We start from the raw sequence: 20,130 nt of genomic DNA, 5'->3' as shown, positions 1-20,130 counted from the left end.
AGGCCGGAATCCATAGAGAACTTCAGACCGTGGAGAAGAGGCTGTAGAGCGGGTTGAAAAATCGAGGCAGAAAGCTGGCTTTGAGCCAAAAACACTTAGCAATAAAAACACATTGCAGCATGCATATGAATATGAATCCACAGTCCAGAAACTGCTCATCTTTCAAGAGAGCTAAGATAAAGAACCCCGTTTACATCCAGCAACTGAGATTTTACACGGCCATCCCACTATCAGGGCAGTGCAGACAGTGGGAAAAAATGGAGCATGTTCCAGGAGGCCCTGACAAATCACTAGGGTCGTATATTACAGGAATTACATCTTCGCAAATTGAAGGGATTAGGGTCATTTAAAACTCCCCGGCAGTCAAAAGTGACATAGTGTCTGTGCCAAGCCCATATCAGCAGCCTTCTCAGCCAGATCAGACATGTGTTTGGGGTTAGGGAGGTGCGGCCCTGTCCAAAATACCGTCATTTAGCATCTTATATTCCAAACAGACACACGACTAATTACTCCAGTCATGCGTAAACACAAAACGTCCGCCTCCTAAGCACAAGCTCTTGGGCAGTAATTGATTTTCTTAGCTTTTTTTCCCCCAGAGAGGCTAAAATCTCAGCAAAAGCAAATTAGAACAGCGCTGCTACAACATTTGGGTAACGAAAGGGATCTCAAATGACACAGCCATCCTACAAAATCAGCATTGTGGATTCAGCATGGTGCGTTCTCCATTCTCCCGCTGACCATGAGGTCAATTAGACCACATCTTAGGTCACTTCCTCAGCCTTAGAGGACAGTGGGAACGGCCACATCCCTCTGGTGGGGCCGGAACGGCAGAGCTTACTGCCTGAGAGAAAAACACGGATGTAGGCCCCTCTTCCTGCTCCCTGCTGGACACAGCACCTGCTGAATCAGAGGCCTCATACTGAGAACAAGCCCACAACAATTCACCGGTTAGTAACATTGAACTTTTACAAGCTGTAGTTAGGGCTAACAAAAGTGTGAAGAATTCAACAAGTGGAGGAATTCTGTCTAACTGTGCTTAAACTTATAGAACCTAAACCTAAATTCTATGCCTAAACTTATAGTTCATACCAGCTCTTTGGATGACGTATGATGATGTAAAATAAAAGCTGCACATTGTGCCACACAATGGCAACAAATGGCAAAAAAAACATGAGACGATCAAGCCAATATTCCTAAGCCTGTGATGCAATCAAGCTAATTGACGTTATGTTATTTGCTGCTGGGGTTCAGCAGCGGGTTTGGAGTTCAAGAGCAGCATGCCTCTGGTAGAATACGATGTTAAACAAAGCAGGCACGCCCAGAACTAGTCCATGGCTCAGCTTTTGTTCCTAAAGTGCCAAACATGCTTTCAGCTCTGGGTGATGTCAGTGTGCAGTTGAGGAATGTCTGAGAACTCAATGACGTGGTCAGGGTGAGAGCTCCTATGAACTGATAAAATCTCACCCAGTTTTGTGTGCCAGAGGGCTCAGATAAGAAGGGTTTCTTTAGGTGCCTGAGAATTAATAGCTTTGAAAATACATTAGATCTAGTCACCATTGAAAGATGCTTATATTTTGATAGATGTTTGTTTGTGGCTTTAATTCTAATTGGCTATGGTCCAGGCATTTTGAAATGTTATTGAGGTTGCCAAAAGTGCTTCTCCTTTAGCATCTCCTCCAAAGAACCCTTTATGACACCGTGTTTTGGAGATAATAAAACATAAGTATTTACCAAATAATGCCATCAAACACAGTGGTATGAAATTAAGTTTCTAAAACTGCTACCCACTAGACAGAGATCAAGGGGTACAACAATCCCAACAGAATGAGTGCTGGAGCTCTGCTATTCACTCAAAACAACTGCCAGTATAACTGCACAGCACTTGCTCAAAACATGTCACTCATGAAGTGTATGCATGACAGCATTCAACTAGGATATCCTGAACATGCAATTCAACATGCAGCGCAGCACGCAGCTGCGGTCTGAAGCTACCTTAGCGGTGCCCGCAGCGCAGAGGTAATGAAAGATGAGGGGGGAGTGCAGAACACAGGTGCACACTGCATCACTCAGAGCCATCAGCCCCCCTGTCTCAGGCAGCACTCCTCTTGGGAGCACCTCAGAAGACCCACTTCCTGCCATGCAGCTATTGCAACTGATTGCATGATATGACCTTATAGAAGTGAGGGTCTTTGTCACTATTTCATAGGCTTTTGTAAGAGGTCTTCAATTAAGGTTTTTTTAATGAAAACTTTCTTCAGCTTTTATACTTCTACAAAAAAAGTGCTCAAAATGATCTTGAAGAAGAGAAGCTTAAGTGATCTGCGTTCCCATGCCTAAGAGGGAGTGCTGAATTTAAGCACTCAGAAGTGGAAAGTGATGACGTGTGGAAACATATCACTACCCACAACATTTAAACAAATGAGCAGCGAAAAAATAGTACCATGTAAATTATAAGATTAATATTTTTTAAACATACATGTCCGTAACTATTTGGACAGTGCCACAATTTGTCTGTGGTCTTCTAGGTTTGTGAACTCACCAGTGCAGAGTTAATCTGGCCACTTCTATAAGTTACATAAACAGCTACCAAATGTAAATTCAACACTTGCAATTTCTTCTTTCTTTATTCGCTCTGCAATAACATAGAAACAGGCCATGCGTGACCATAAAACTACTTATCAGTCAACCGTCCTGTAGAGACTATGTTAAAATTGGTTACAGCAGTATTTGAACTTAACCCCGCTGAATTGAAGCTGGAAGTCTGTATGTCAAACACATGTCGTGATGTGTTTCATTTCAAATTCACTGATGTGGTGTACAGAGGCAAAATTCCATAAATTGTGTCACTGTTCAAATACTTATGGACCTAAGTGGAACTACAAGATGAAAAACTGTTGGGAGAGCATTAAATCCCTGCATTTGTAGTATATCAGAGTTTCTGAAAGCATTTTTACTGTACAATTCTATGGAATTTGTCTGCCATTTCATATGTATTTCACCACAACCACAACAGTAACACTGTTACATAAACCTCTGCAAACTGAGAGTACGTAGGAATAACACTCAGCAAGATTTATTCCTTTAGGATTCCTATCAGGATGCTGGCTTTAAATGAATAGGCAAATAAAATCAAACTTAACCTCGGTCACTGGCTCTTTTCCTCAATGGTTAACTTAGGAACAATGCAGCTAGACTGGAGTGCACCGCGTTCCATGTAGTAACCAATTAGTAACCCTTAGGGTCTAATAAAAGTCACAGAGCATAAAGGGTTAACATAATTTATCACTTACCTCAAATGCAGTTGATCAGCCAAGATATGTTTGATATCTGATGTCCGCTTCTTTAGTTTACAATGGGAGATACTAGATGCTTATGTCGCTAACAAACAATGCAATGAGACTGTCACAAATATCACCAATTTTCTTTTTATTTTATTGATTTAGCAAAACATGATGAACTAAACTTATTTAAACATTTGGGCGGAAACTGGAACTATGTTATCATCTACATATTAAGTCAAGTCAAGTCAAGTCAAATTTATTTGTATAGCGCTTTTTACAACTGTTGTCGTCACAAAGCAGCTTTACATAATTAGTACTTAATAAAGAACAGAGACAGAGAAGAAAGAAGGAATAACATGAAGCGTCAAAGACCCCCGTGAGCAAGCCAACGGCGACAGTGGCAAGGAAAAAACTCCCTCAGAGCTGGAGGAAGAAACCTTGGGAGGAACCAAGGCTCACAAGGGGGACCCATCCTCCTCTGGCCAGACTGTTTTAAACATTAATGATAAAAATTACCAAAGCAGATACAACAGAAAGTTAGTAGTGGCAATATTAATAGTGTCAGACAGGCACGAGTCCATATTACCTTCTGCTTGTAGTTCTATTACACTTTTAAGCTGTGTTGAGGTAAAAATGTTTCCAGTTACAGTGACTTTTGCGCTTATTTTAAACATATTAATTTGCCTGTGCTGAACAAATGAAGATCTTGATGTGATTTGTGTAAATTTACAGATGTTTTTGTGCATATGTTTCCAGAAATTAGATTGATGAGGTGACTGTCTTTGTAGTCCAGTATTTGAACATTACCCGTGCATGTCCTTTTCTAAACTTAAGTAAGGTACATGACAGGTACCTTGGCTGATTGACTGCATCTGGGGTAAGAGATAAATAATATGCTATTGCCCCTACAGTTCCAGCACTTTTTGGCTTATATTGGAGTGAACTGGGCCAATGTTTAGACCTGTTAGACAGGTAAACAGTCTAAAACAAGAATATTCTTGGAATATGAAGCTTTAGAATATTCACAGACGTGCTTACTGATAACTCTCTGAACAAATACACATGCAATAAAAAAAAGAAAATGGCAAACATTTCTTATAAGGGCATACTGAGAGTAGGGCAAGACGTTATCAGGTGGAACAGAACCTATTACTCAAAGTTGCATGCTAAGATTGGCTTGTGTCAAGGTTATTAAACCTTTGCATATTTCATATCTATTGTGGACAGTTTTACTCCACTGCGACTGAAAGTTTTATATTTACAACTCCAGCTGAGCTCACTGTAATAAAAGGACAGAGACATGCGTCTAAAGATAGTGAGTTGAGCGTCAATCCCATGAGACTATGAAAAAAAGCTTGAGAAGATAGGAAACAAAAGATGGGCGCTGGCTCTTCGCTCCAGCTCTCCGATCAACACAATAAATACAAATTTGGCGGATGGTGGTGGAGAGGGGATTCACCTCACAGGAAAGAATCATAGCTCTACAGTACGTCTCTGACTAATAATATCAAACCTGGTCCCCATCAAAGATTCCTCAAGAATTCACAGTAAAAGAGATGAAACAGCAGTTTTGTTCCAATTAAACTGGGTCCAGTAGTGACAACACAACAGATCAAAGTTCTAGTAACAGCTTATGTTAACAAACATGAAACTCAGCTAAAAGTGCTTACAGCACAAAATGTCTTCACAATATAGAGCAGGCTCAAGCCTAGTGCAACACAAAAATGGTATAATATGAAGGAGAAATGTAACAAGTGGATCATGAACATTGCTCATAGAAATATCATTTGCACATTTTGACCATAAGCAGTCAAAATGGTATTTTTTACCATAAAAGTCTATATTTATATTATAACTTTTTCCAGTCATTGATATAAACAGAATTGATTGTAATTGTTGTATTATTACATCATATTATCTGTATCGGAAGCTGTAATATAGCAACACTTGGAAACATGTTAACTACTCATAGCGAGAGCTGGCCAGGCCAAAGTACTGCCTCCACACATTTAGTTAGTTTTAACAAGTGTTAGTACTAGGTGTGTCTTAAGAACCGATACGTCAATATCGATATTGGTTTCATGTTACCGAAAGGAACTATAACTACCACAGCAGTCACTAATTCGCATAATGATTTTCCCGGAACTGATGAAGGCAACATAATAAGGGAGGCGGAAGAAGGAAAGTAACCATAACAACAACAACATGTGTAAAGGTGTCGGTAGCTGTATGTAAATGATGTCACAAAGCATTCAGAACGAAAGGTCAAAACACCTCAAAGATCACACATCCAGATCTGTCCACAGAATTCAAGGTAAGCAAACTTCGTCAAAACATTTGTAATTTGAAATGTTATCTTTACAGTGTGTGAATTGTGTTCAGTAAGGCTAACATTAGCTTGTTTTGGCTAACGCTGCGACGACCCATAAGCAGTTAAATTAACTGTGTAAGCAGCAATTTCTGCTGTACTGCGGCGGCCTATTTATACCTAGAAGCACAGAGTTTCGGTCATCTGACCGTTCTGAAAGCCTACTAGTAGCGTTGTGTTAGCGTTACCTACTAAAAGCGTGGTGCCGTTCAGTTTGGTTCAACGGTCAAAACTCAAAACGTCTTTATACACAGAACTTTAATTAAAGATGCATAGGTTATCCTTCACATAAACTGTAAACTTTTAATAAAAGCATTTCTAAATTATAGCATCGTCTTCAGATTGACACATTTATCCATTCCTATAGTGAGTCCACCAGTTCCAAATTAAACCAATTGGCTCCTCTAAGTTTTGTCTTTGGTGGGGCAGTGTTTAGCCACACTCTCGACTGTGAGTGGGCAGCGGCCTGGCGGCGTGAGGAGGCAGAGAGGAGGAGGATCAGTGTGGGGTGGAAAGAGGATAAGCTGGAGATTTGGGCTTCTGCTCTGGCTCCAAGGCTGAACACACAACCCGCATGCACGCACACACACACATCCGCTCGCACACACACACACACAGTCTGGCACTATTCTAGCAGAGCAGCCAGGCCCGGGGTGAGGACGCCTCCAGCCAGGGAGTCTGGTGCAAGGATAGTGCCTTCAGGAAGGGCAAAGAGGAGGCAGGGAGGAGCCCGGCGATCCCTAAGCCGCTCTGTCCTGCTCAGCAGCACATGTGCTGAGTGCGCCGTATAAGGTGGCTTACCACCACAGGTCAGAGCCAAGGGCAGGGCAGTTGAAAGGTCAGTGTGGGGCGATTCTTTAGGCTAAACAGTCGCAGTGCAACGGCCGCGCTCCATTAACTCAGCAGAGGGCGTAAACGTCAGCTGCACCCACGGATACAGTTACAAAAGGGATTTGTTGTTATTGTTTATGCCTACCAGTGTGTGTGAGAAACCTTAAATATTCCACTGGGCAAGTAAGGTTAGCATGGAGGTGTAGCAGGGTTCAAGCATGTCACGCAAATGAGAAGTTGTGTGGCAAGAAACTGGGTCTCATGTCTGGGCAATGTCAAAGACGAGTCTTAAACTGCATATTAAATGTAATGAAACGGTTTTTATGATTCACAAAGCTTGGTTAAGGTCATAAACACATAACCTACAGACTTGGGACGTGGGTTCTTTATATCAGTGGAAAAATTTTCTTTTTTCCCATAATAAAATTCTAATTTTCCTGAACACTCACAATATGAACAATCTATTTAATTGGATATTTGATACAGTGGCCCTGTGGCATTGTATGCATTGTGCTCTATGAGACTTTTATTAAACCTACCACATCTCCAGCTTTCGTTACTGTTAAATGAAATGAAATATAATGTTTTTAGCACACGGCACGTTCACATATTAAAAACTCTTGGTGAGGTTCAGACTTACATATTTGATATATATATACCAAGAAAGCAGGGTTTCAGGCTCAGTTTAAGCATAGCGTTGGGTCAATTGTGCACTATTAACCTAACAACTCCCAAGATCTTTGTCTGGAAAAGCTGTTTTTAGTTTTATAAGTATTTGGGTCAGTCCACTGATTAACAAGGCACCCTCTTAATTGTTCCAACATGCAGACAACCAATAATGTGTGACTATCCGAAAAAAGTCTTTCCAGGTAACGAAAAAAAAAGCAACAAAAATACATTCAGCTGACGTGTGTCTAGCCAGATAATTCGCAGCTGAAAGCCCCCTCACATGTTCTTGTTTAATTATAACTTAGCGCTTCCCTGGTCCCCCCTCTAAGCCCCCCCCCCCCAAAATGTAAGAACACTGGATATAAGTGTTTAAATATGATTTGATAAATATTCACTTTGAAACCTTATCCGCATGTCAGAAAGTGAGCAGTATTTATAAAGCACATGTGGTGCGGAGGCCTGTGCCAACGTTGCTCGCTAATCCCCAGGCCAATGGCTTTGGAAGTCATCATCGCTACATATTAAGGGCCTACCTAATAAAGTTAAAACTGTGGAGCCTAAGAACCTGATAGATGGTTTTATTTGGCAAGTGTCAGGGAAGCCTATTTACGGGCTGTAACAGGCCCAGGTCTGTGCAGAGGAAGGAGTGGGTAGGGCAAAAAAAAAGTGACGAGGAGCTAATATTTTGCTACACGTCTTAAGCGATGATCTTTCTGTTTGCCTAGCGTGTTTCTCGTATCCTGGGGTAACCTATTTAGCATCAAACGTGTGGCGAGGTGGCGCGGCGGTGGGACAGGAGGCAGCCAGAGGTTTCTGGTTTTGGAGCTGCTCCTCTGGGCTGATTGCTGGGTGACCCCGCTGGGACGCTGTGCATTCCACTTGGTTAGCGAGCCGATCCAAAACCCACAGATAATAGAGAGGGGGAAGTCAGCAGTGGCTAAATCACCCCGAACTTATGAGCGCAGAAGCCATGCATATTCATAGCCCTGTTGCCCTTTTCGGCGGTAGAAGCGGCTTCATTTATGCCGTTTTCTTGTTCAATAAAAGATCCTCAGAGATGTTTCCTGGAGGAGGAAAATACAAAAGTCTGCGTTGCCCACACAAGCACAACTATGGCTAAAACATTATCTGCTGGGTTCAAGATTCTGCATCCTGCCTCCAGGTCTCGCGGGAGAGCGCTGGAATCTCCAGCTCAGTGATGGTGCTCCAGTAAACAATGAATCACGTTGGCTCTGAGCATGCGTGAGCGAGAGGGAGAGCTGTCGAAATGAAAACAAAAAGCTAGCGAGAGTTTCACAAACGTGGGGCAGAAGTATGGCACATTCCTTACAGCTGATCCAGGAAATATTTGGAGCACAATTGCCAAAGTGCCTTCACACTATACTCTGAGAAAAAGGATAGGCCCTCTACAAGAGTGTACCAGTGACTAGTGACTATAGGAAGACAATGGCTTTACATGTACAACTCTTGTTTCATAAGTCCCACACTTTTAAACTGTGTAACCGATCAGAAAAGTAGGGCTGTGTATTGGCATGACACAATTCAAATTGCGGTATATTTCAATACTGTAAGCAAGACAAACTATTGAGATTTTGTGAAAAGTTTACAGTGGGATCTGAAGACAGTACAACACTGCTATCTAGCGGTTGGGGTTTGAACACAACACAAAATGAACCACTGTATGTCACAAACCTTAAACTGTTCATGAAAAAACAATGCTGTGTTTTTGAGAATCGATACAGTACTGGTAAACATAATATTACTAATACTAATACTCTGATATATCAGTATTTTCCTACACCCCAACTCAAAAGTAAAGTTAAAGTCTGAAACTGGCTTCTTAAACCCTTAAGCCTTAAGTCTTTGCATTGGGTTCACAAGTCAGTTCCTTGCCAGTGATGTAGAATGGGAGACTGAAATGTAACTGGTCCCCCTGAGTTCCACACAAAGCCAGACAATATGACGATATTTAATACTATCATGATAAATGTTGGTATTGTGACAATAACTTTGTTATTTAAGTAAGTTTTCAAAGCATATTGAGGATATTGTAAGTGCTTAAGGGCCACTGATCAACTGCAGGTCTCAATAGTGTTAAATAGACTTGTGTAAGTAGATGAAGTGCAGCAGATTTGGTGTTCAGTATGGGAGAGTATCTGATAGTAGTTCGCTATTGATGTATTTATTCTGTGATTAACTGCATCATGATAAATATTCTGATAAATATCAGGAAAAATGTCTTTAAATATTGTGACATGGTATTTTTACCATATCGTCCAGCCCTAGTTCCACATCAAACTAACTGGCTGATTAGATGGCTTGCATGCTCTTATTTGGAAGAAATTAGTTCAGCACATAACATAAAATGCAGTTTGACACCATCAAGTCAAGCAAAGTAAAGTAAAGCAAAAGTACGTTTAGCAAAACTGCAACTAGGTTGTAATGTTTCTCTATGTCTTCCTTGTGTCGTCTAGTCGCTAGCGCATCTTCTTTCGTGTGCGCTTACTTCCAGTATGACAGTAGTTAGGTGAAGGAAAATGGGTATTTCGTTCTACCAGAAACACTATTCTGATTAATATAATATGCCACTGCTGCATTAAACAATATTTTAGTTAAGTAACCTTAGCTGAAACATAAAATGAGCTTAGTATGCGCTTGCTGAAATGTGCTAGTAAAAGTTTCTGTCCCACCTTAAATGGTGCAGCAGTAGCATTCCTGCTTGTTCGTATTGCTGTACACAGGCTAAAATGTAGATGCTGCACCATTTAAGGTGGAATGGAAAGTTTGAATAAGAAGCTTTATTGGTCAAGTAATGGCCTCCAGTGCTTTCACTACTGTATCTCTACACACTGTATCTTTTCCCTACTGTATCTCTACACACTGTGTGTGGAAATATGCTGTTATGCGTTGAATTGCACATTGCACAAAATTATGGATGGAATATAAATATGCAATCAGTCTCCTTTTTGACAATTATACTAATTATAATAATTTTAGAGAACTTTCGATTCCCTAAAGTAATCTACTGATAGCACATACACATTTATACAGTCCTAGAGTCACTGCTGTTCTCGCTCACATAATAAAATTACTCATATTTTCAAATTATTCATTGTAGCTGCTGGTTTAGCTGACATATCAATAATTTGACAACTTTTTTTTTGTGTGTGTGTGTGTAAACCACTGTATGAAAGTCGCATTACACATCATTGTTTTAACAAGGCCTTTTACATATATAAATGCACAGTCATTTACAATGACATCTCCGCATCAACTAAAGTGCGTCTGTGGCTAACCTTGAGACTGAACAATGCACCCTTTGCCAGATGCAGCTGACACAAATTAGACACTCGAGAGCAGGTTGTTGCGCTCACAATGCAGCCAACATAAAGACTACGATATTGTTGCAAAGCTGAAACACGTGTGAATAGGGCAGTCAAACTATTAAGGCTCATCACTGTATTGGATGAGAAGGCCAAAGATTCACTCTATGCCCTATATTTACTCTGCCCACTTTGCAGCAACCGTCGCAGGACTACCAGTCAATTATCATCATTATATCATGTTTGGCTTAACAGTATTCAAAGCGCACAGCACTGAGCAGAGCTGAACTTAGAAGCAGCTGAGAAAAACTCCAGTACCCCAGTCCATAGCTAAAATAGCCACACATTGCTGCTCTAGAAAAACAAAACAAACAAAAACAAAACAGGGCTCACCCAACGATCAAAGCGCTGATAACCTTTCGTTCTGGCCCCACAATATCCAGCTCGACTCTTGCTCTCGCTCTTCCTTCCTTTCTCAGTGCTTCACTCTGAGCTTCCTGCTGCTTGCTCCTCCTTGGGAAAGAAATTTTCCTGGGAGGTGGGGGGAGGTTGGGGGAGTGGGGAGAAGAAGGAAAGTGTTGCGCTCAGTGATTCAGAAGCAACGGTGTAAACGCCAGCCTTCTCCTTCTGACAGCCAGCGTTAATTGCAGATCAGGCTCGCCCACACACTTCAGCCTCACTCCCTCACTCTCTCTGTCTCTCTCTCTTTCTCTCTCTCACCCTCACTCTCTCTTTCTCTTTCTCACTCTCTCTCTCACGCGCGCTCTCCTGGAAGGAGCTGTTAGATTTTGGGGGGGGGGGGGGTTCGGGGGGTTGTGAAGAGCACGGTAGGAGACACTTCAACCCTCCCACCATCACCACCATCACTATATACACACACGCACACACACAAACCCGTGCCACACCAATCACCACCTCTGTAGTTTCACCTATAACTTTATTTCATACTCTGCAATCTCACACAACATGGGCCATACACACACACACACACACACAGAAACCAGGGCGTGAAACTTGTTATCCACGGCATGTTGTAAAGTGTGCTACAGCTTTTTGCCGCATTACTATTTTTCACTAGAAGTAGTGCCATATTGATAAAATCCATGTGATACTTCCATTTGCATGAATGAGGGTAAGAAACCCAGTAATGATTGATCAGAACGTGTTGTTCTGTACTTGGCTTCTAAAATGACACCCTATACAGTTCTCCAAATGAACAGAAACCACATTCTCAGAAAGAAAACAGACATTTTTGTTTATGCTTTCATGGATTTTAAGCTTACGGGTAGGCAGTATGCCAAAACTAATACTGCGGTACGTGGAGACATTTTCACAATATTTGATATGCTTCACAATATTTAGTTTTTCTGACGTTGGAACAGACAAACCCTAAATCTGGTTAGGTGGGGCTAATTATTCCTTTCACTTTAGTGAAACATACAGTGTTTAGCACAGAAAGCACACAGTGACATAATTTACACCATCATACTGCCCACACCATGTGACATGTTTCTCTAAACTAAAATCTGAAACGCTTAATTAATGACTGTAGTTAGAGCCACACAATATACAGTTTCACATGTGTGGATGCGCACACCGCAGGACGCGCAGTGTCACATAAGACTCAAATTAAAACACTTCTTTCTTTGATACTAAAGGAAATTACGCACTGGTCTCATTTTCCATGACATATCTACCAGAGGTAGATTATATCTGCCCAGTATCGTTTGTATATTTTACTCCAGTACTCAGTATACCCAGATTGCATTATTAATATCATAACATGACATGGATTATTGACAACAATTTTTTTGCAACGTCAGTTAGTTATAGGACTGCACAATATTAGTAAAAAAAATCAATCAATATATAATTCATAAAATAAAAATCACTATCAATATTGCTCAGAACTGATATATTACTGGAAATAACATAAAACCTGTAGTTAACTAGTCATCAATATCATTACTGCTAAAGTTGTTGTTTGACATGTAAACTGTAGTTAACTAGCTATCAATTGCAACAATGCTAAAACTAAAAATCTATGTTGCTGTCTTTACTGGTACAAGCGATGTACTGGCCAACAATAACCAACAATCTCCACTCGAATCACTGTGAGATGGCACAAACACGATTATGGAAGAATAATGTGGTTACTAAGTTTCCAGTCTATGCGCTAGAGTTGTGGGGGTGTATACGAACCATGCAGACCAGCAGCTGCTGTCAGATGGTTCTACACACGCTACACTCCTCCATGCACCTCATCAACACATCAACCTAAGTATGTTAGGTACAGAAACATCACATGATAACAGATGTATGTGGGAGCCCTGTGTTTTTACTTTAAGCTAGAGTCTGGACAGAACTTTAGCCAACAACATCAGCAGTCACAAGGAGACTATCAGGGATGTAATGTAAATGCGATCGATGTGAGGTGCAAAAAAAAATAATAATAGTCCACTCGCGCTGAGACCAGAAATAGACACTCAATAAAAATGCACAAAGAGGGCTTTATGTCCATGCCAAGATGCCTAGCACCCCCCTAAAAAAGGTGCTATTTCCATTAACCACCAAGCTAGGAATACCTCATACGGTGAGCAAGGACGGAAACTTCTGCGAGCTGTCTTCTGTATCTCTACATCCTGGCCTTATGCAAGGCACTGACTGAGAGGAAAATGATTATATTCTCAACCTTGTCTAGGAGGGACTTCTTCTTCACAAGTAGGCCCACCACACGCCAATGGGCCTAATGATATCTTGTTTGCCTACGTGCCAAAGTTTCTCATATTGTCTCATGTCTGCGGAGCGAGAGCTTGGTTGGTGACAGTGAAATGTATGAATGAGAAAAGAATGTGTTTTACATCTTGATCTAGTGTGAAATATGTAAATGCATAACCGCTGAGTTTCACTGACATGGTTGGTGTTGCATTTGCAACCATAGCAAGTTTGGAAATTATTAATCTGTTATGTGTGCAAGATGAACGGTGAAAAAGAAAGCTTTCTCTTCACTGTGCAACAGGGAAATGAAAATCAGCACTGATAAATGAAATGCATTTGTAATAATTAAAATGACATCAAATTACATCCAATCATATTACTCACGAATCAGTTTCATAACACAGATTTGAAATGGAACTGCGCCCTACATCAAATATTCCAGTTATGCAATTATGATGTTTGATTTCTGCTTGATAACGTTCTTTCCTGCTTGTTTACTTTAGTGTGTCATGGTTTAGGCGCTGCTCCAACACATCCACTCCAGCTCTCATTCGGAGAAAGTACACGTGCTCAAAAGCCATTATCTGCCATTCACTTCGGACCACTCTTATAAAACAAAGCGCTGCGACAGGCTATTATCTCATCTTTCCGAGAAGCTGAAAAATTCTGCATCTGCTGTCGGACAAGGCCCCAACGCATTGTACACAAGCCTTTATAAAACTAAATAGTGAGCGTGACAGGCAAGCACTGCTCCTAAGGTCATTTTCATGACTGTATACCATGACCTGATTGCCTGCTTCATGTAATTACTGGCTTAGTCAGGAGGAGCCATTCTCTTCCGTGGCGAAATAACCCTGAAGAAAAGTCTTTTCACCTTTTCTACTAAAACACTGCAAATTACATTTTTTTAGTGGTCACAAAGTACTTATTATCTTGAAATTTTAATAACAAGGTCAAGATAAAGATCATTTTGTCAAGGCTTGGGAAACAGTCCAAACGTGACGTGGTTACACACAGGTAAATTATATGGTATTCTGGAATGGCATGTGCAATCTTTGAGACATAATCATTTACTCATAAAAGTCTTTTGCCTGTGGGTGATTAGGCAGATGGGGCAGGCGGGCTTATTGAATTGCGTCTTCATTTTTTTAAAACAATATGAATTGACAATATGTTGTTCTGAGTATATCATAGTTATTGGGGACACTTCTAAACATTCTGTTGGCCTGAAGTGACAATAAAACAATAAATAAATCTACTCCTTTATTTACAATTAACGATGATAACATATGATAATTTTCATTATACACAGAATACATCACATAGTATATATATATATATATATATATATATATATATATACATATATATATATATATATATATATATATATATATTATAAACAAATAAATACATAATACTGAACAATTTGCATATGTGCCTTGCTGATGAATCTGGGCCACAAGCATATCATGGACATTATAGACAATGTCAGTATTTAAAGGCCGACTGTTTGTTGTACAGTATCACAGTGTGTAAAACCCTGTTTGTTTTTTTTAAAACAATGTGATGTGTGCTGTGTATCATGAAAATTATTGTATATTATCATCATTAATTTAGCCATGTTTCCCACCTCTACATGACAAACTCATAAGCGTTAAAAAAATATATTTACTTGGAAGATGGTGTCTTTAAAGATCTAAGCTTTAGGCATATGATTATATAGTTCATTTAATATAAAATATATACCGTGTACAATATTTATATAGTACAATCAGAAGCAAATGTGAACCCCTGGTGAAAATGCATTTTTTTTTTTACGATAAAAAAAAACCCGTAGTTCCACTTTAGAAAATAAACTTAAATACTGCATTCTTCTGCAAACTTTTTATTCTGAATTTACATACTGGAAACAATGAAACATACTAGATGTGCCATTACTTTTGTACATGACAAATCCTACATTTTATGTCTTTCCAATATTTTAAATTAAGCTAATATAAATAATATAATAAAATTAACTAATAATAAAAACAAAAGTTGCAGTGCTTTTTTTCTCTATAGAGGAATTTTAACCTATTTTTCCTCAAACAATATCAATCAACAATACATGCATCTAAACTTATGCATATGACTATATTTGTAATGTAATGACAGCATGAAATAATCTTAATAATGAGCTCTGTAAAAAGTGTATGCCAATGCATATGATCCAACTGACCACATGTGTGAGCGCAGAAGGGACAGAAACTTTGAATCTACAGTACATTCAGATTTACACCGTACACTCCCCCGTGCCGTCTTAACTCCTAGAGAGTTCATCTGAGTCCAGAATGAACACAGTAAGAGTTATTTCAACACTTCTGATTTTACTGCATACAAAACTGCCTTTTCCTGGCAACAATCGTCCGTTTATAAGAACAGCAGCATTTCGCACACATCTGACAGTAGCAAAGGTCACCAAGTTTCCTAGAGTCACATTAAGGACCACAAACAAGAAAGTCATGATCAGCTCACTGAAGGCAGCTATTCAGTGCTGTCACTCAACACCAGGCCTGGTCTGGCCCTCTGTATTCTTCCTAGCATTAGTTAGTCACTAATAATAACACTTGCTCTATGAACCATGCCTTTGAAATGAATTTTAACTGAATACGTCTGTTGCGGTGGCGACCCTCGAGGATGTGTCAGGATCACTCGGCTGAGCATGAGGTGGACCAACGTTATGAACAACCGTAAATCAAATTAGAAATTAACATGGTATTACAGTGTAATTGATGGCATCAATTAGCACTGCTCTCAAGAGACACCACGACTGTTCACAAGCATACAGCAAAAGGAGGCTTTCTCTAAAGCATGCCAGCTGAACACTGCTGTGACACTATGTGCCAAAGTCATGCAGGACCAACAGTGACCAGCAACGTCTGACCAAAGGACCTTCCTGAAGCCTGCCAAACATTTGTACATTTTATTGAGCATTATGAAATGCATGCCTTTCAACCGGGTGCATAACTAACAGCAATAAACACCGTATGTCTTACTGTATTTGTTGTATTAATGCTGCAAATCTAACAATAAAAACAATAGATGTAATAAATTAATTCGTTATCTATAGCATGGTATGCTCTGATTTGTCAGTAAAAGACTATAAGAATATAACTCATACATTAAGACACAGTCGTGCAGTTTCGTGACAACTTCAGCTTCTCTTCCTTAACGGAGAACACACGCACGCACGCACGCACGCACACACACGCACGCACGCACGCACACACACACACACTTGTCCCAGTTGTTGAAGGTAGTGCTAAGTAACAGCAATAATCTCACTGTCTGCTCGCTACTTTACATATGAAGTCTCAGGACTATCGTGCCTCATTAATTGGCTTGTTTGTAAATACGCGCCGCAAGTAAACAAACAACTATAGCCCTCTAAACCTTCGCGTAGCCCACCGGAGCCCACAACGTTAAAACACGTAGCTAGCTACGCTCGCGGACAGAGCATTAGGTACACGTGAAGGCAGAAAAGCCTTCTAGCCAGGAAAGTTCGTAAACGCGCGGCGACAGGCTCGTGGTCCTACTCAGACGAAAAGACCTAATCTAACCGTTCTGTGAACTATGTGTAGTACTGTACGCTCCCAAAATGCACTCCACGACTCCCTCTTGCGCTTTCTCTCCCCCTCTCCCTCTCTTCCACACCAAGTCCCTCTCGCTCTCCCGTGCAATATTGTTGCTATTTTTGCTACTCACCTTTTTTCCTCCACACTCCCTCGCTGTATATAGATACGTGTGTATGAGTGGGTCCTGTGGACGCGGTGTGACACCAGTGTATTTTCAGTCACATTCGCACACGGGCTTCTATTTTCGGGAGCTGACAAACTCAGAAGAAGCAGTCTCTTGTCAAAGAGAAGCTCCTCCCCGACTCTGACGAACAGCAGACGAAAGTCAGTCAACCTCCTCCTCCACTCCTCCTCCTTTCCTCCTCCTCCTCCTCCTCCTCCTCGTGTCTCAATTAACAACAAATATGGAAACTTACGGACAGAGGGTTCGTCGGTTCGTTTCGGAACACATAAAGACATGACTTTGAGTCGCTAAGCCCGTCAGTTTTAAGCCGTTTCAGCTTTATATGCGACAAAGAGCCGGTGAAAAAAGCAGTGCAGGATATAAAACTCACTGCTTGGAGAGTCTATGAGTCAGGAAGCAGGAGCAAGAGAGACGGTCCAATGGCTCAAAGTACAAGAAACTAGCTAGCGCTAGATAAAACAGACATGTCACAACCTAGAATAATAGAAGAATATATATATAGAGAGAGAGAGAGAGAGAGAGAGAGAGAAAGTCCGACATTTTAAACGATATATAAGGCAGAACTTAATACAACTTTCTGCTCGAACTGTGTGGTTAGTGAAATGGGCGAGTTGTTGAGCTCTGGACTGTGTTACAGTCGATCAACTTCACTGTTTACTGTAGTTGTAGGCAGCGCGGCCCTAGATACGATTGACGTCATTTCGGTAAAACAACAGCAACAATAGGAGCGGCTCTCTGAGAGTGACACGCGCCTCGACCAATGGGATCCGTCGGCGGGTTGACAGCGGCCAATCACAGAGAGGAGGTTCGCCTACGTCTGCGTTGCATGTGGCCGAGTCACGTGTAGTTGCAGGATCTGAGGGGAGAGGTGTGGTGCTGAACAACACGAGTTGTTTTTACCGGGATTTAAAGGAGCAACGTCCCGCACAGACTACCCTCACTTTCAAACAAGTCACACCTTCTATTCAGTCATCACAAGTCAATCAGGTTAAATAAAAAACATGATAAATCAACACCAGCCTGCTGAGAATTCGTTCTTTTCAAAGCAGCTCTGCAGAACTGATGCTCCTCACTGTTTTGTGCCATGGAACTTTTCTTGAAAAATGAACATGACTAATATAGCATGATTTGGGTCTGATGACTGTGTATCACTTGCAAGTTTCTGATAATCCTTGTAATGATCAGTCCCAGCTTGTGCAATGCTGATAATAAAACAGCAAACAGCAACATTTCTGTCTGATGTATAGGCTGAGCTAACATAGGACAAAAAGGTTGATAAGTGTACTGAGCATGTTAAATTTAGCTATGGTTTATTTCTTTACTTTCTAACTTGAAGCTAAAAAAGTGAACAGGGTTTAGGTCATTGCTTTTACGTATAACTGACAAAGCAGGATCTACATCAGTTCATATCATTTACTCAAGAGTTGTGCTAGGTCATAATGACTTTATTATTTTGCTATATAAGATATATTACTAACATACTAATTAATAAATGCATACATATTCATAAATAAAATTAGGTATATATAATAAGTAAGGTGTTAGAATGTTCTCTGAAAAGTGAAGAAATGTTTAAAGATTTTCAGACGGCTCCTGTCTTGCCTCTATATGCATATAGAAGAAGACCCACATTACTGAAGGCTAATAACATTTTTATGTGTTTTCATTTCACTCTGCAAAAAGTAAAATCTTGGATGGACAAAAAACGTCCGCTTTTCAGTTAGCAGCTGACGGTGGATTACTTTTGAACAGACTGAAGTGATTTTTTATTGATTTGTTGTTGGTTTTTTTTGGTGGGGGGTGTCACATTTTCTATTACGCAAAACCTGTTTGGGTGTAATAGAAACACATTTGTTTTACAGACATTTTACTACAACCTTCTACTACTGTGGTGCATCATGCAATATTACACCACAGCTCGACCTTAGAGGGCCAACATTTATTCATCCTGGGATTCAACGTAATAAAAACAAACACATTTTTGTGTGTAACATACCCAGTTTTTTTTTTACTAGGTTCCGACTCCTGCTCCAGTCTGGCGCTGTATGTAAGAGTAAAGCCGTCAAGGGCTGGGCACATATAGGTCCACTCAGCAAGTGCTCATTGGCACCAGAGATTTTACCGACCACCGTAAACCCCTAAAACTCAGCCACCTGTGGTCCTGGGATTAGCTGTAACCCAGTGGGACATAGTTTCATGTGCCCTCACTCTGCTTGGTTTGAACTGCCAGCTCACACTGCGTGCTTGAGGTCCACAGAAGCTTCTGCATGCAGTTATACTGTCATTACCTGATTACTGTGAATTTAACCTGTCATCAAGTTTATACGCAATGGCCAATTTGTCACCAAACATTTGGCGGTGGAATACTGGAGATGAGTTGCAGGTAATGCTTCACATGCAGGGGTGTTGCCCCGACCTCAGGTTAGTCAAGATACATTCTGAAATATCTAGATCTACATTGTTAGTTTTAGAATCAGTAACACAAGCCATTGGGATGTTGTCTCTCAGGCCCCAACCAGGGCCTGTAATTTGCATACACAAAATGTACATATTCCCGCATATGAGTATACATCATAGTATGATGGGCTGCATGGATCATTTGTGCTCCTTTTCAACACTTTTAATGGACTTCACCCCCCACCCCCACTCCGCATCTCACCTGCATCTACTGAGCTACTGATGCCTTCACAGAACCTGCTGTGATGGCCTCCTCCACGTGCTTCTCTCTTCTCTTTGGCTGGGCCGCTTCTTCCCCTTCCCACAAGCAATCTTCCTTTAACCTCAACACTTCTCTCTCTCTTCTTTCATTCCCTTCTTTCTCTCCAGCTCTCCCTTTCTTTCTTGTTCGCCCTCTCTTTCGTTTTCTCCTGCTTTCCTCAAAGCCAGACCAGCTGGCTTTGGACGGCTTCCTTCTCGCCCCTGTGAGGCTTTCCTTCACACTCTCTGCCTCCTCTTGTCCCCCAGTCTTTCTGCCGGGAGGGAGCTGGGCGACAGCAGTTTGAAGGGTAGGATCCCAGATGGACACACACACTCTGGGCATGCGTGTGTGTGACAGGGCTTGGCTCAGGGGAGAGCTTGGACCAGCCGCAGCTGTCACTCAGCCGCACCGAGGGCGTTGGGTGCGTTTTTGTTTTGTGTT

At 41.0% G+C, this 20,130-nt stretch overlaps 1 protein-coding gene across 8 annotated transcripts in view; it reads right to left on the bottom strand.

Moving 5' to 3' along the window:
- The window catches only part of mef2aa (myocyte enhancer factor 2aa), a 118,211-nt gene extending 101,100 nt beyond the window's left edge, over positions 1-17,111 (bottom strand). For 6 of the 8 annotated variants that reach the window (XM_072695877.1, XM_072695873.1, XM_072695876.1 and 3 more), the window contains exons 1-2: positions 16,938-17,111; positions 10,866-11,003 (exon numbers count right to left, since the gene is read on the bottom strand). The gene's annotated coding sequence lies outside the window, so the exon portion shown is untranslated. The remainder of the gene's footprint in view (positions 1-10,865; positions 11,004-16,937) is intronic. The other 2 variants (XM_072695870.1, XM_072695872.1) reach the window with 2 other exon arrangements.
- Positions 17,112-20,130: the final 3,019 nt, after the last annotated feature.

This window comes from Salminus brasiliensis, chromosome 13 (genome assembly GCF_030463535.1).
Source record: "Salminus brasiliensis chromosome 13, fSalBra1.hap2, whole genome shotgun sequence".
In the NCBI taxonomy this organism is placed as follows: domain Eukaryota; kingdom Metazoa; phylum Chordata; class Actinopteri; order Characiformes; family Bryconidae; genus Salminus; species Salminus brasiliensis.
Note: the sequence above shows the minus strand (reverse complement) of the source record. Positions and strands in the feature narration are given on the sequence as shown.